Below are 18,114 nucleotides of genomic sequence, written 5' to 3'. Positions count from 1 at the left end.
CATCAAACAATTATCATTTAGCATGTAACAATAAAGCATTTTCCATTAAACATTTAACATTTTGCATTTAGTAATATGTATTTCGCATTTAGTCAAAATGCTCAATGCTTATTGCAAATTGTTGCTTTTTAAAATAGCCTTACAGTTGGCCTAAGTATTTTGAAATGCTGAATACTCTTCGTCTTTTAGCTTTAAAGCAAACCATAGGTGTTTTATCTGTTTCTAGTATTGTTATCCTAAATTCATCGTCATATACCCACGGTTGATTGCACTGAATACGCTTATCACGTGATAAGTTTAGATTAGTGATATACGACGTCGTCCTCAATTACAAATTAACATTTATTCTCATTAACAACGTTTGATATGTTGTATAATGGAAAAAAAATAAAATGTACAACTCAAGCTTTTACCATTTCGCATTAGGCAATTAGCATAAAACATTTCGCATTTAGCTTTTCAATATTTTGAATGCAAATTTTTATTTCAAACACCCTCAACATCTAACATTAAATACATATCTTCTGAGAAAACAATTATGATTGTGACTATATATCACATATTGCCTATTGTCAAGATATCACAACATCCTTCTAAGGTATACAACACTTTTTTTTTTAGTTCAACTTTCTTCGTTTCTGACATAGGTATTGAAACGTTGACAATGGTTGTGGAATATCTGACTGCAACTAAAATTCCCCATGGCTTCCCTGAGCTGACTGGCAATGGAAGGTGGCGCGGGGCATCAATTTCCTCAGGAAGAACTTGTCTAGCTTGTCTGATGGTACTGTGCTGATGGAAAGGACCTGTATAGGCTAAGCCTGTTGTCCAATCCAATTTGTATATATATCTCTATTATGAAATATTGTATTTAAATTAATTCAAATGATTTATTGAATAAAATATTTTGAAATGAAATGGTACTGTACTGCAGCCTCAGTGTCACAACATCATCCATCAGCTCTGCTACATACCTTAATAACAATGAAGAAACTATAAAACTTATATAATTATGTTAATTTGCAGATTTTGTAGATTGCAGAGACCGGTGGCTGACCAATACACAAGTGTTTTAAGAACTGTTAGAATAATCTGTATTACATACTGGTTACTCATTTTGAGAATACATGTAAAAACAAGAAATTCATTTCCTATCTATATTTTTTAAAATCATTCTTGTAGCTTGTAATTTACACACATCTGACCAATACATCACATTTTAAATTTAACATGGTCAAATATTCATAATTAAAGTTCTTTACATGAACTTGTCTATATGGTCTCTTTATTGACAGTAATTTCAAACACAAGTAAACTCTAAATCTTGATGAAGAATTTTGAAACATACACTGAATCTGCAAACATAATTACAAATCATCAGGATCATGTTATATTACCTGGATAAGTTGTATATCAACCACTTTTGAAGTTTGAGCATCCATTACTGTATAACTACCATACTTGGCTGTATGGCATTGGAAGGAACATCTGTCATCTCCTGCAAGTTTCAATTTGTCACCATTCTTTGGAATGTTTGACAGATTACAGACTGATAGAACTGCCAGCAGGACGACACAATGTGGATGGCACAATGTAGGATGACTGAAGTCTGTTGTATGTTGTCAAACTCAGCGCTAATATTCCAGCATGTCTCATCAAATTAAAACTTTTTACAAGACTACTCCCACTGAAAAGGACAGCACTTGCCATGGTGATGTTTCCCAAAGGCATGGAATGGGTGAATGGACTGACTGGACCACTGACGGATAAACCCACATACACATCTGCTATACACATTTACACATGTCCCTATGTATGCTTTTTCGTGATGTAAATTTCTTCTACAACATGTTGGGCACAAATCCAAAATGTTTGAACAACGATTGTTCAAAAACAATTTCTTGGCTTTGTCAGGGCCAGTGTTCTCATTATCAGTTGTACTGTCTCCAAGAGTAACGTTAACTACATCTTCATCATCCTCGTCATCCTCGGGATAGTCTTCTGTATTTGGAACCCAATCGGGATCTTGTAGGAGACCACAACTTGCCTCATGAAACTCACGTGCGGTACATATATCATTTTCAAAATTCTCTTCATTCCCATCATGCTTTGAATTATGGACCCTGGATTTATGGCATTGTGTACTAGAGTTTTTACTGTCACATTTAACTTGGACCCCACATGATTTGACTTGGTTGTTAGTCACCTGAACTTGGAGACAAACCTTTCTTCTTTGCCGTAAATATAAAAGATTTAAAAAAAAAAATGAGATAACTTTATACATGTACAAATATATTTTTGTTACTTGCAACTGAAACATTCCCTTATACATGGTAAAAAATCTAAAGAATTTCAAAACCTGTTGTCTTCATGTAAATAATATATTTCTGGTCTCTTAAAGCATATATAGCTACAATAGAAATAATCATATTATGCCAGGAATCATCATGATCTAGACATTAACAAACATATGAATATAAATTTATATTTCCCAGCTGTATAACAATTACCCAATGTAACCACAGAGACATAAGGGACATATTAATATATAATTTACAATACTATTGTAAATGATGTATAGTCAAAATATGTTCAAAATGTATGGGGATCAGTATAAACTTTACACAATTTACTGACCCCCATATATTTTTTGCATTAATATTGTAATGTGTTCCTGTTCACACCATTGTCTAAGTAATAAAATGCACTATTTTTCTCTTATCTGCTGAGCTATGTTGAAAACTATGTTGAAAACTGTTCAAGTCTGTGCATGTACCACTGTTGTCATCGATGATGAACTCTTGTAAAAGCTATAGGACAGAAATAAAACAATGTAATGGATTATTATATGGCTATATAAAGTCAGGAACTTACTTCTAAATCGTTACTAGCCCCTGTGGGCCGGGTAAGTACAATTTAATCATGCACATTGCCTACAAAATACATCTTAGATGTAGTACTGTCGTACAATAAATTGTGTAATCAGTTATAAATTCAACGTATCTAGTTAAATAACGTGATGAACATATCATATATGTTTAAACAAATATTTGGGCTATTTTAAAACGATTTACAGAATACACGTTAAAGCATGAAGTGTTTAATGTGACAGGCCAGTACCGACTTCATAAAAATTCAACGACATCGTATTCGGTGCATTATCTATTAAGGTCGGTTAAACATCAAAAGTAGTGATATATGTAACATGCAAAAGTGAAAAGCCGTACACTTTCTACAGCAAAAGTAGTCAAATATGTACCCCGCAAACGCGTAACGCGATAAACAATAATTATTATCATTTTTTAATTTTAAAACGTTTTATGCTGCAATGAACATCAAAGCATTTTTAGTATGGCTTATTTGTGTTAATGGTCAGTTCAGAAAAACTATTTCATAATACACCAAAATCAAACCAAAATGTATATTAACAACAAACCAAGAATAATTCAACCGAAACAGTAATTCTAAAAAGCTCTATACTTCTAGGCGATTGAAAATGTACAAAGAGAATATATTCTGCTTGATAGTAGACAGTCCCAATTGGATTATACCAATCAGGGTTAAGCCACATCCTCAAAAACTAGGTTGAAAATAACGAACCATCAATCATATCAAAAGGCATCGAACACTCATGATTTCATATTGAATTCAGCCATACATTATTATCTATATGGTCTTCGTCAACATGTAACTCTAAGACCTCTGTGTTGATGCTTTCAAATTGATTTCGACCATACACTAGCAGGTATATTGTCTTCATCAACATACATCTCTAACACCTCTGCGTTTTATTATTTTTAATTGATTTCGACCATCACTTGCATTGATATGGTCTTCATCAACATACATCTCTAAAACCTCTGCGTATTATTTTTTTTAATTGATTTCGACCATCACTTGCATTGATATGGTCTTCATCAACATACAACTCTAAAACATCTGTGTTGTTGATTTCAAATTGATTTCGACAATACACTAGCAGGTATATTGTCTTTATCAATATGCATCTCTAAAACATCTGCGTTGTTAGTGTTCACGTCAGCAGACGACATGTGTCAAGGTTGTCGTGACAATAAGAAACAGGTCTACAAACCATATCAAACATAAATCATTTAAAACAGGTCTTTTCCATCAATAAGTCAGCAACACACTCACAAAGTGTAGTGGGCATGTCCGAGCATGCGCCTAGGAAGAATGGCCCGATACCATACCCAGATTTAACCATCTGTGACACAATAACCTCATCTTGGTATTAACGCTTCTACTACTACCGGGGTAGGAAGCCTATTTGTGGATCAATTATTGGTTTTTATAGTTCATGTTGACGTATATTGCAAATCTACCATACAATTTAAAGTATTCATGAACAGCAGGGACCTACAATTGAAATACAGGTATCTGCAAACAGCGAGTGAACTGAAGGAAAATCGGAGAGATAAGGACTGTTTTTGCCGATTCCACAGATATCGAAGGTAAGGTTTTCAAGGGATAGTTTTATATCAGTTTTTTATCTTAGATTTGCAGATTTTTATGTTAAATATATTGACGACACATTGTAGGGAAAAAGGTATGAAATTCTTTGATCCTGACTGTCGGGGACCTCAAGGAGCTTACTATCCACACACGAAAACTTAGGTGGGTGTCTGGTTAGGTCCCCATAGAATCACTTGCGGGGATCACTGCCTGTATATATAACAACAGCGTGCCAGTTAGGCCACACTGAAACATCGCAGTTCGGTTGTCACAAATCTACATTTGAAAGTTTTCCTGACGTCCTTTTCTGAAGTTGTCATAACGTCATGCAAAACATATTCAGACATATTATGATGCACATTAAATTCTGAATGTTGAATGTCGTATGTCGAGCACTGGAACAATATATCAAATTCTGAATGTTGAATATCGTATGTCGAGCAATCACAACATTCAAATTCTGAATGTTGAATATCGTATGTCGAGCAATCACAACATTCAGATTCTTAATGCTGAATATCGTATGTCGAGCAATCACAACATTCAAATTCTGAATGTTGAATATCGTATGTCGAGCAATCACAACATTCAGATTCTTAATGTTGAATATCGTTTGTCGAGCAATCACAACATTCAAATTCTTAATGTTGAATATCGTATGTGGAGCTGACACAACATTCAAATTCTTAATGCTGAATGTCGTATGTCGAGCAATCACAACATTCAAATTCTAAATATTGAATGTTGAATGTCAATTGTTACTTGACAGCTATATTTTGTACAATGGAAAACAGTTTCAGTATTTCCATGAATTCAGATGTTTGTATACCCCTTCCACCATGCTCTCCAGGCTGTCTGTCAGCTAATATTGTAATCAATGCTACTTCATCGATGAACATAGTTTTCGTCATTTCGCCTGGTTTTTTTTTAACAAAATGCGTGCTACTAATGGTCAATGGATTAAACGGACAAATACACATCTTGTTTTATCACAAAAGCGTCGATGATTCATTTTTTTAAGTCTTTAAGATTATGACGTTGAAACAGTTCTTTCATTATCGAATCTCGTAACTTTAAATGTCCCTCCAGGGCTTCCGTAGGGTTATACGTAGCACGCTAAAAATGTTTTGAAAAAAAACACCGGGGGGTGGGATGTATTTAAATGGCACATAATCAAACACACTACCTATTCCTCTCTTCAAAAGCAGTGTAAACAGGGCGTTTCCGATAAAAGTTCTTTCATATTATTATCAATATATTGTCAGCCTAAACCTTATATACAAAATAAACAGATATGGTACCATGCTTCTGAATATACGATCCTAAAAGAGACATTACGGATGAATGGATTAGTAAGTCTATTTACACGACCAGGAACTGGAAGGGACAACCAGTCATGAAGATGAACGTATGACGAGATACACATATGTAAATTGACAGATTAATTGTGATACGAACGCCCCTCTGGTCTTCTTTTTAGAAGGATTTCAACAACAGCTGGAAAGGATATACTGCAAATGAACCTATTTTAGCGGGCTCAAATTTTAGCACAAAAGCTAATTAAGATAAACTAACATTACCGCAATCCAAAAATGAGTGTAATTCTTCCAGCGCGAAAACAGCTAACATAACCATAATGAGATATCTTGTAAAGTTTATAAGATATCTCATGAAAGATATAAGATATCTTATAAAGAAAAGTTTATAAGTTATCTTATAATGAACAAGACTCTCGTGAGACCGGCAAAACCTGAAAGTTCGAGAATGACTTCTCCCTATGGCAAGCCAAGTTGTCATTTATTCACGGAGCAACTTATAAACCTCATATCTTATATAATAAGTGAAATATCTTATATACTTTTTTTCTTTATAAGACATCTAAGATATAAGATATTTTATAAAATATATAAGATATATCATAAAAGATAGCAGATCTCTTATAAAGAAAATTGAATACGTTATCTTATATATTATATGAGATATCTTATATATTAAAAAAGATATTTTATAAAGGAAATTATATAGGATATTATATATAATCGATTTTAAGATTTGAATTTTAGATAATGAACTCTCCTCCCCTCGATGAAGAAGCCGAGGTAAATCTGAAACTACGAAACTACATATAATGGTTTGAAACAGATTTATAATTGCCATATATTCATGTTTGCTCTAACACGACATCTGCTCCGTACCTAGCCGATCGTGGTCGCGACGGAGGGTTGATTGTGTGACTATGTTCCGCGTGCCTTTCAACAACACGGCACTTACCTTACATCTCCCAATTCAAGGGTATCCTGTATTGTTCTCTTCCTGCTGTCAATGACTGAGGTCTAGCCAGGCTCGTGTAACGTAAACAGATTAATAAATATACAATGGTGAGTAGGCGTAGCTCAAATCTTTTTCAGTGTATTGTATGGATTTGTATAAATCCCTTCATGCATTACGAATTATTTCAATTCATAATCAAGTTACAGTTGGGAGCAAACTAAACTTGGTACCAAGTGCACTTCGTAGTGCACATGTAGTGAACAACGTAGTGCACTAGACTAAACATCGTAGTGCACTTGAGTTCACTACGATGTTAACTCCAGTGCACTACAATGTTAACTCCAGTGCACTACAATGTTAACCCATGTGCACTATGATGTGCACTTCAGTTCTTGGGTAAATGTTGTTATGAGCTATATGATTTGATGTGTTGTATATTATGTGTGCAAGTCAAGTTTTGAAGGTATAGCTACCCATGTTCGTGTATGTAGCACAATTAAACCTGACTCAGTACTAATTTAGACTTGCTGACAGAGATTTCTTATTTAGACTTAAATATAATACATGTATATTCTGTCAAAATGTCAGTCTTAACGTATAAAGGCCAGATGAATTCGATCCATGCTAGATGCAGGAAATGTGTATTTTTAATACTATGCTAAAACAATATGAAATATTAAATTCCATCTTCAGACATTCTAGTGGTTTGGTTTTATATTTATTTCATGTTTGTAAATGATGTATTAAGGAAACCTGACTACAGGTACATTCATCTTGTCAATTATTAAACTACATATTATGAGAGGATACCTATAGTTAGATAAGGTATCAGTATAATGCCTGCTATAAATGGACCCCCTTGGAGTTAATTGGGGAAACCAGCCTGATCAGGTATGACCCACACCACACAGGGTAATTAATATGTAACAGGCATGAATGGCAGTGGTCTAGGGGCCCCAAGGGCACTCGACTGGTATCAGTTTCTTGCAGTTAAGATTTTATTAGGATTTAGTGGCACTATAAAATTCATTGTGTGTAAAAGTATGTAGCTTCCCCTCAACTTAATTATTTGTTTTATATTGAATAAGCAAACAAATTTATTTATTTTCCTGAAAGCTTCACATACAATGTTATAATTATTATTCATGATATATAAATGATTAATTGATTAGGGAGTATACCTATAATTATGTATACATATTAAGTAATCTCCATTGAAAGCCATTAATTACTTGTTTGATATTAGATAAACAAACAAATTAATTTTTTAATCATTTTAGATTTCATCCATATACTAATTAGCAATACTGCATTTTGATTGTCATTTAAATATTGAAACTGAAAATTCAGTGAAAACAAAAACAATTTTGTTTACTGCAGATACAAAATATTAAACAATTGACCATGCAAGCACTGTTTACTGTTGTATACTGTTCACAGAACTGTATTAGATTGAGTCGCGTTATATAATTATGAAAACAGTTCAAACTGAGGAACAAGTTAATTTCCCTGTGGCTTCTCGGTTGTATCTTGTGCCCATCGATCTCCCCCACCAAAAAAGAGAGTCAAAGTGAATAATCCAACTTTAAATGTAAGCATTAATAAATTTGCATTCTTATTGATCAATATACGACACCCAGCGTTTACCAGGTAAGACATTCTGAACTATGATACAGGTAAAGTATTTGCTTGGTCAGGTGAGACTACAGGTGTGAGAGTAGAACAATAGGGGATAATTACAGGTAAGGTCTAACCAACAGATCAATTTTCACACCTTGGTCTTGTATGGTCATACCTGAGTGACCACCAGGTAAATTCCATGTAAAAGTGGTCAGTCAAATGCATCATTTTGTAATCAATCATTTCAGCAAAATAATAATGATAAGTAATTAACCTCCCTATAGACATTTGAAAAAAAATCATTCGTTTATAATCTTATAAATATAATAATGTAATAAGTAATGAAAAAAGTAATCAAATTATAAACATATTTGTTTTACCTATTATCTTTAAGATAAGTAGTCGATGCAGACATTTGATCTAGCATGACTGTAACTATAATTTTTGACACTTGGATTTGACCCATACTCTAATACACACAGCTTGGTGACACTTATCAAAACGACAGGTAAACTCACAAGTTTTTGTTTGGATTTTAAAAACCGTTATAATATCATCTCGAAAGCTTGCAAATCAGTACTTTTTATTTCCCAATAAAAATCAATAATTTTAACGGGGAAACTAATTTATACACTTATTAGGTACATACCATAAAAATTAGATAGAGGACTGATTATATATAATTACATGAGAGTTTAGGGAAGGGGTAACCATGCATGACTAGTACAGTACCTGTACAGGTAAACCCTTAATTAAGCTTAATGCCCTTTGGCCATGCCCAGAACAGCTGGACTCCTTGTGCCAGATTCCTCGGCTGTGTTTTCACACCTTTCAACAAAATTACAATCATAATCCCATTTTGAGTGATTTACCTGGTCTGGAAAGACTATATACCTGACGGTATACAAACTATAACATTTATGTTGCATGTACAATATCTGTTTCAATGAAGGCAGAATCAATATTGCTTGATGCTGATCGATTTAATTTTAATTTCAAAACTGGTATTTTCCATGCTTCCTTATAATTATAACTAATCTTAATTTAGTGTAAATGCATGGATGTAATGGATGGATGTAATGGGTGGAATTAATGTAATATGATACCTGTATTTTGTCAGTTTTTGGGTATATTCTATTTACCAATACGTGACATGAATGTATATACATGTAATAAACATATCTGAAATAAAAGTAAAATGTACACACCATCATGAACACACACAATATACACGGACTAGTCCCTGTATATATATTTTTGAAATTTTGTTTTAATGAAACATTTATATGTTCAAGAGATTATGCATTGTATATAATGTATATCAAATACTTTGTATGTATTGACTCTAGTGCACTACGATGTGAACTCGAGTGCACTACGATGTTCACTCCAGTGCACAACAGTGTTAACTCTAGTGCACTACGATGTTAACTCCAGTGCACTACGATGTTAACTCAGGTGCACTACGATGTTAACTGGAGTTAACTTTTGTAGTGCACTGAAGTGCACTAGACTACCAAGTTTAGTTTGCTCCCAACTGTACTTCACGTAGGCCATGCCTGCAGGTTATGGCAACTGCTTCCTTCATTGCATGAGTTTATTTTTAAGGGTGATACTTTTAAAAACTGGAACCTTTAGAAGCCAATACTCATGCATCTTTTGCAAAACTGGCATACATCGGAAAATTAATTAAGTTCAGTACACCATCCTTCAATTTTTATTCAATTACATTATTGTAACATTGTCTAGTCATAGTTTCATGCACCGCTACTTCAGTGTGTGTATTGTTTCTTTGTTTTTATTTAACGTCCTATTAACAGCCAGGGTCATTTACGGACGTACCTAGTTTTGGAGTTGGAGGAAAGCCGGAGTACCCGGAGAAAAAACCCCGGCCTACGGTCAGTACCTGTTGCACGAGGGCTTTAGCCCGAGGGCAACAGTTGGTGATGAGGGGCTGACAAAATTACTATTGCCCGAACTACCACATTTGATAATTTAAAGTCGTAAAGGTATAATAATATGGTATATAGTATAATGTCAGTCAACAGTATGGTATATAGTATAATGTCAGTCAACAGTGTGGTATATAGTATAATGTCAGTCAGCAGTATGGTATATAGTATAATGTCAGTCAACAGTATGGTATATAGTATAATGTCAGTCAACAGTATGGTATATAGTATAATGTCAGTCAACAGTGTGGTATATAGTATAATGTCAGTCAACAGTATGGTATATAGTATAATGTCAGTAAACAGTATGGTATATAGTATAATGTCAGTCAACAGTATGGTATATAGTATAATGTCAGTCAACAGTATGGTATATATTATAATGTCAGTCAACAGTATGGTATATAGTCTAATGTCAGTCAACAGTATGGTATATAGTATAATGTCAGTCAACAGTATGGTATATAGTATAATGTCAGTCAACAGTATGGTATATAGTATAATGTCAGTCAACATTATGGTATATAGTCTAATGTCAGTCAACAGTATGGTATATAGTATAATGTCAGTCAACAGTATGGTATATAGTATAATGTCAGTCAACAGTATGGTATATAGTATAATGTCGGTCAACAGTATGGTATATAGTATAATGTCAGTCAACAGTATGGTATATAGTATAATGTCAGTCAACAGTATGGTATATATGTATAATGTCGGTCAACAGTATGGTATATAGTATAATGTCAGTCAACAGTATGGTATATATAGTATAATGTCAGTCAACAGTATGGTATATAATCTAATGTCAGTCAACAGTATGGTATATAGTATAATGTCAGTCAACAGTATGGTATATAGTATAATGTCAGTCAACAGTATGGTATATATTATAATGTCAGTCAACAGTATGGTATATAGTCTAATGTCAGTCAACAGTATGGTATATAGTATAATGTCAGTCAACAGTATGGTATATAGTATAATGTCAGTCAACAGTATGGTATATAGTATAATGTCAGTCAACAGTATGGTATATAGTCTAATGTCAGTCAACAGTATGGTATATAGTATAATGTCAGTCAACAGTATGGAATATAGTATAATGTCAGTCAACAGTATGGTATATAGTATAATGTCGGTCAACAGTATGGTATATAGTATAATGTCAGTCAACAGTATGGTATATGGTATAATGTTAGTCAACAGTATGGTATATGGTATAATGTCAGTCAACAGTATGGTATATGGTATAATGTCAGTCAACAGTATGGTATATAGTATAATGTCGGTCAACAGTATGGTATATAGTATAATGTCAGTCAACAGTATGGTATATAGTATAATGTCAGCCAGCAGTATGGTATATAGTATAATGTCAGTCAGCAGTATGGTATATAGTATAATGTCAGTCAACAGTATGGTATATAGTCTAATGTCAGTCAAAAGTATGGTATATATTATAATGTCAGTCAACAGTATGGTATATGGTATAATGTCAGTCAACAGTATGGTATATAGTATAATGTCAGTCAACAGTATGGTATATATTATAATGTCAGTCAACAGTATGGTATATAGTCTAATGTCAGTCAACAGTATGGTATATAGTATAATGTCAGTCAACAGTATGGTATATAGTATAATGTCAGTCAACAGTATGGTATATAGTATAATGTCAGTCAACAGTATGGTATATAGTCTAATGTCAGTCAACAGTATGGTATATAGTATAATGTCAGTCAACAGTATGGAATATAGTATAATGTCAGTCAACAGTATGGTATATAGTATAATGTCGGTCAACAGTATGGTATATAGTATAATGTCAGTCAACAGTATGGTATATGGTATAATGTTAGTCAACAGTATGGTATATGGTATAATGTCAGTCAACAGTATGGTATATGGTATAATGTCAGTCAACAGTATGGTATATAGTATAATGTCGGTCAACAGTATGGTATATAGTATAATGTCAGTCAACAGTATGGTATATAGTATAATGTCAGCCAGCAGTATGGTATATAGTATAATGTCAGTCAGCAGTATGGTATATAGTATAATGTCAGTCAACAGTATGGTATATAGTCTAATGTCAGTCAAAAGTATGGTATGGCTGTTGTCAAAACTAACGCGTTGCGCGATTGGACAACAGGGAAGCAAAGATTGCGGACCTGTTCGTCTAAAAATAGCACGAACCGGTCGGCAATGTGAAGGGAATTTCCCAGTCGAGTTATTTTTAGCACGAACAGGTCTACTCACAAACAGGTGCTGGAGAGGAAAACATGAAGTGGGCCAATGAGAATAAAGCAAACACTAAAGTCATATTACAAAGTATAATGTCAGTCAACAGTATGGTATAAAGTATAATGTCAGTCAACAGTATGGTATATAGTATAATGTCAGTCAACAGTATGGTATATAGTATAATGTCAGTCAACAGTATGGTATATAGTATAATGTCAGTCAACAGTATGGTATATAGTATAATGTCAGTCAACAGTATACAGTTATTGTATTGGTGTGAGGGAAATAGCACTTTTATTGTCACCCGAGGGAAATAGTTAATGTCAAGGGGGACAATAAAAGTGCTATTTCCAGAAATACCCATACAATAACTGTTTCATTGTAACAGGATAGAAATAACTCCATACGCTGTGGGGTTATTTACTAGATCAATATGTTTGCTATATGAATAAATGACAACTTGGCACGCCATCAGTTTTATATTTCTGGTTCTCTTTAAACCAATTGAAATATAAAGTAATCCCACACCATGTTTACTCATACGTGATGCAACGTGCTGTACAGCATAATAGGTACCCATACATCTGAGCATGCGTCGGAGTGGTACCCTGACAAAGATCAATATTGCTACGATTATTGATGAATTTCCCAGGGTATATCAGGCGTCGTCTGATCACCTACTAACGGCATACGAACTCCAATGTTTTAATCAATGTCGTGGGTTTCACCAATGTACTTTCGTGATGTATTGTAATATACAAATCAACTAAAGCTGATACGACTATCAAGGAGGACTGTAGGTGGCTGACAAATCCTAATTTTTTTCTGAGGTAAGATTTTCAAGTCGGTTTTTATAATAGTATTTTAGAATTCATATGTAATGATGAAATAAACATCAGCAGAGAGAGCTTGCATTTGGAGAATTTCTGGTCGCAGCTGAGTTTCGGAGACTAGATCAAACTTATTCTTTAAATCTAAACAGGACAATTAGCGACCAAGTGGTAAGTTTGCCAGACAAGGTTTCTCTGTGTTGAATTAAGTTGAAATTCTTGAATTATTGTTTTTTACTCAGTACAGACTACAGAATATGGTCTACTTCTCAACCTGGTTTGTTGGTACCGCGTCATTTATTTATTATGTATTTCTATTTTTTTAATTATAATGGTAAAATTTACAGTGACATAGAGAAGTTTTGCTGTATAAAGCAGTCAGGCATACCACCAAACTATCCTAAACAGAGACCTTGAATCTTTAAATAGATGGGCAAAAACGTGGTTAGTAACATTAAATCCCGATAAAACTGATGTTCTTTTTATCTCAGATAGTAATGATATCGACGAATGTGTTAAATTAGAATTTAACGGTAATATTTTAGACTTTACGGATCGTCACAAACATTTAGGGCGTTACTTTTAGTTCGAGTGACAAATGGGGGTGATCAAATTGAAACAATCTATTCTTCAGTTATGAAGAAAATAAATGTCTTGAGAAAATTGAATTTTTTGCTAAAACATGATGTTCTTTTAAGGATATATCCAACCTTTATTTTACCTGTTTTAGAATATGCCTGTGAAGTTTGGGACGGTTGTTCAAATTCAGAATCTGATAAGTTAGAGAAAGCGCAACGTGAAGCTGCAAGAATTATAACTGGCCTACCATCTTATGCCACTACAAATTATTTATGTTTTGAAATGGGGTTAGAAACTTTATCTTCCAGAAGAAAAAGAAAAAAACTGCAGCTCTTTTATAAAATGCATAATCATCAAACACCTGAATATCTTTCTTCCTTACTCCCCTCTACAGTACAAGATCATGTTGGCTATTCACTAAGAAATATAGCAAACTATAGAATCCCTTTCTACAGGTTATCATCAACAAATTCTTCTTTTTTACCTTCCACACTTCGTTGTTGGAATAACCTTGATAAATCTGTAAAGTTATCAATATCGCTAAATGTATTCAAAAAATCCTTAAACCCGTTGTTGCTTTTTCTCTTTCATATTATGGCATGGGGGATCGTAAATTAAATATTATACATACGAAGCTGAGATATCAATGTAGTTCTCTTAACTACGACCTATTCCAGGTAAACCTTGTGGATATATATGTGAAAATGTGCATCACTTTTTCTTTCAATGTAGAGTTTATACTGCTGAGAGAAACGTCCTTATGCAACACCTGAACAATATGAATTTAGAAATACCTTGCGATTTAGATTTGCTTTTATTCGGTAACGAAGATTTATCGTTTGAATGTAATTCAGAAATATCCTTGCATGTCCATACTTTCATCAAAACCAGCAATAGATTCAAATAATAAAAAGACTGATTTATTCTCTTCCCTTCTTTTCTTCCCTTTCTCCTCACCCTTCCGTTTCCCCTCATCCTTTTCTCTCCCCTCAAACCCTATCTCTCCCTTTTCTCTTTTTCTCCCTACAAAAAAAGCAAATGGTATTTTAATGCAAATTTATGTATAATATACCAATTGTATACTCTTCTTTATTTTGTAAATTATTAAGGAAAGGGTGATCACATAAGTTGTAATAACTTGTACCCAATCCGTTTGTAAACTTTTTGCAATGAAATATGTTTAAACTAAAAAAAAAACATACCATCTCCCCGTCGTGAGATAAATTAGTTTGTAGTTCATGAATATACTAAGCAGGGGCGAACGAGCAACTCAAAGGCCAAAATGGAGGCGGTCTCAAGGGAGACATGAGGAGAGAAGAGAAAGACATGATGAACACTTTCATTTTATACGACTGCACGATTTAATGTATTGGGACGAAACTGCATCTGAGGTATACTTCATGTATTGATGAGCGAATTTTTATTAAGCGTATGAAAAAGTGTAATTGTTGCAATTAAATATACACCAATATTATGTATTGCTACATGTATGCATATGTATGGAAGAAAATAAAAAAATTCCAAAAAAAAAAAAAAAAAAAATATACTAAGCAGGGGCGAACGAGCAAATGTAAACTATGTAGTAATATAACATTTTTTCTAGAATTTGTTCGAAAACATTTTAGGCTTGTTGACATTTTCTAATGATAGAAATAAGGTACTTTGGAGTTAAGGAACACTTCTATAAATCTATATGAATAAAGGTACCAATCACATTCAACAGAATTATGAAATTACATTAGCTTGACCTTATTTTGCATGGAAATTCTCGAAGATGTCCGGCAAAATATTCAAGTTTGTTGCCTCAGACACAGAGCCACCACAGAAAGTATCAAAGGAATCGGATCTGAAACGATGCATTATCTGTCAGCAAGAAACTGAAGAATAACTAGAGTGTCCAGCCACTTCAAAACGAAAGGATGCGGGTGCAGGTTACAAAACTCTGCCGTCCAATTTCAGGAAGATAACGGAACTTGGTTATCTTGAAAGTGACATTGACATCAGTGCTTTGGATGATGGAAGTGGAGTTGCATACTGACTACATACAAAGTAAGCGAAGTGTCGCAAGCATCGTAGTTTACAATATAACAAGAAAGATGAGAGACAGCTGAGAAGCGTCATCATCAAGCTGACAACGAATACGAATCTTTCGGAGGATGTCGAAAACACACGAGACAAAGCTAGTCCTGCAGAACCATAATGCAGGATGATATCTGTTTTTTCTGTGATCTTCCATCCGCTCCAGTATCCTTGCATGAAGTGTTTGCATTCATTACAAATAATAGAATCCGAGAATGCGCCTTGAAACTTCAGGATACGGCCCTTTTGGCAAAATTAAGTTCTGGTGATCTTGTATCTCAAGAAGCTTAGTACCTTAAAAAGGTGTTAAGTTTCCCTTCATAATCGAGGTTCAAGACTTTGCGATTAAGACGACTCTGATAAAAGAAAAGAGCATATCATTCACGGAATCACAATTGCCGAGATTATCAGCTTTCTTGAAAATTCCAGAAATGAAGAAAATATGGCTCCTGAGTTTAAAATGTCTGATATATCGAAGAACTATACGGAAAGAATCAACAACATTGGTTTAAAGACGAAACATGATTTTCATACTACCAGACTCATGAACAAAATACGGTACGATTATATCGACAGTGCCCTGAACACGGTTTGCAACGAGGATTAGTATGCCAATAGTATGACCATGTACTTGGTGCAGTCTTCCTCAGTCATATTCAAATGTTCCGCCTGCTATTCTTAGAGACGAATTTCCGGCTGTACCTCCAATAGACGACTTCAGGATGGATATCGCCGACGTTTCTACTCCATTGCAAGACAAATACAGGTGGCTTCAGAAATACGAGAGGCGAATGAAGATTTGGGAGAATCACCTTCTGTATCATGGGGAGCTTTCCGCGCAACACATGAAACTTCATCCAAAAGTAAACCTGATGTGTCAGTGCTCCTGTCGTTATTTGAGGAAGAATCGAAGTCTGTGGCCATGATTAAACACTCAATGACGATTATCCGGAAATGCGTGCAGTCCTTAAATCCAGGACAATTCCGGTTATCGCACTTGATCAACCGCTCTATGCGCTTGCGAAACAGATACAGTGGAATTAACACAATTCATATAGCGGAAACCAGTTCGTCGTAATGTTTGGCGGCCTACATACTGAGATGGGCCTGTTCAAATTAGTAGGTGACTGGTTGGAAGGATCGGGATGAACATTCGCATTAGCACAGGCTAACATAGCCTCTTCTGGTACAGCAGATTCCTTTCTTAAAGCCTCCCATGTAACGGGGACGAGAAGAGCACACTAGCTAACTGTAAGTGCTTTGTATAAACTGATGACCTCAGCCTATGACAACTAAGCAGAATCTTTCGAAGAACAACCAATCTGTTTAGATGAATGGTGTCAAAGAATGGCAAACGAAAGACCACAATTCAAGTACTGGCTATTAACGTTTCAATTTGAAACTACCATCTTGATTTTTGTGAAAGTGATCCGAGAAGATAATTTTGAACTAAACATGTGTTGTGTTTACAACATCAATCCCCTGGTTCTTCGTGCTTGACCATTAATGTAGATAATTAATGATTGCGACCAAAGATCGAAGTATTGAATCGATCCCTTCCAAAAGATGCTTTGATACAACATACTTAAAATGCAACCCTCCAGTGTGGTGTCGTGTGTGCGAATTCCCTACATCCTAGACCGATAGTTCCTAAGCCGGAAATCCTTGGATGGATACAGAATACATGTGACAGCCATTCTGGATTTCATTGCCGGAATCATCATCGTTTTGTAAAGAACTGATACACTGTGGCTGCAAGAAAGGTTGCAGACGAGCATGTAAATGTGCGAAATCCTCACTTCCGTGCACAGCTCTTTGTACATGTGATGGTCAAGGTACAGTGATCAATGTTAAAAGAGATTGTAAAATGGAACGGAAATAAAGCAGAACAGAATGAACGTAAATATATTTTGAAGTCAAATTGATAGCGTCAAAGTTGACTCATACCCTGGGTTTTAACTATAAAAAAAATCAACCGGAAGTTGAATGATAATTTTCCATCTAAGCTTATTGGAACCGGAAATCCGAATGGAAACAAGGCATGTGCATCGTCTTGCCAC

At 34.5% G+C, this 18,114-nt stretch overlaps 1 protein-coding gene across 1 annotated transcript in view; it reads left to right on the top strand.

Annotated features, from left to right (window-relative positions):
- Nucleotides 1-4,212: 4,212 nt before the first annotated feature.
- Nucleotides 4,213-18,114, top strand: part of LOC117329749 (beta-1,3-galactosyltransferase brn-like) — a 52,439-nt gene continuing 38,537 nt past the window's right edge. The window contains exon 1 of the mRNA XM_033887873.1: nt 4,213-4,472. The gene's annotated coding sequence lies outside the window, so the exon portion shown is untranslated. The remainder of the gene's footprint in view (nt 4,473-18,114) is intronic.

Source organism: Pecten maximus, chromosome 6 (assembly GCF_902652985.1).
Source record: "Pecten maximus chromosome 6, xPecMax1.1, whole genome shotgun sequence".
Lineage (NCBI taxonomy): Eukaryota > Metazoa > Mollusca > Bivalvia > Pectinida > Pectinidae > Pecten > Pecten maximus.
Note: the sequence above shows the minus strand (reverse complement) of the source record. Positions and strands in the feature narration are given on the sequence as shown.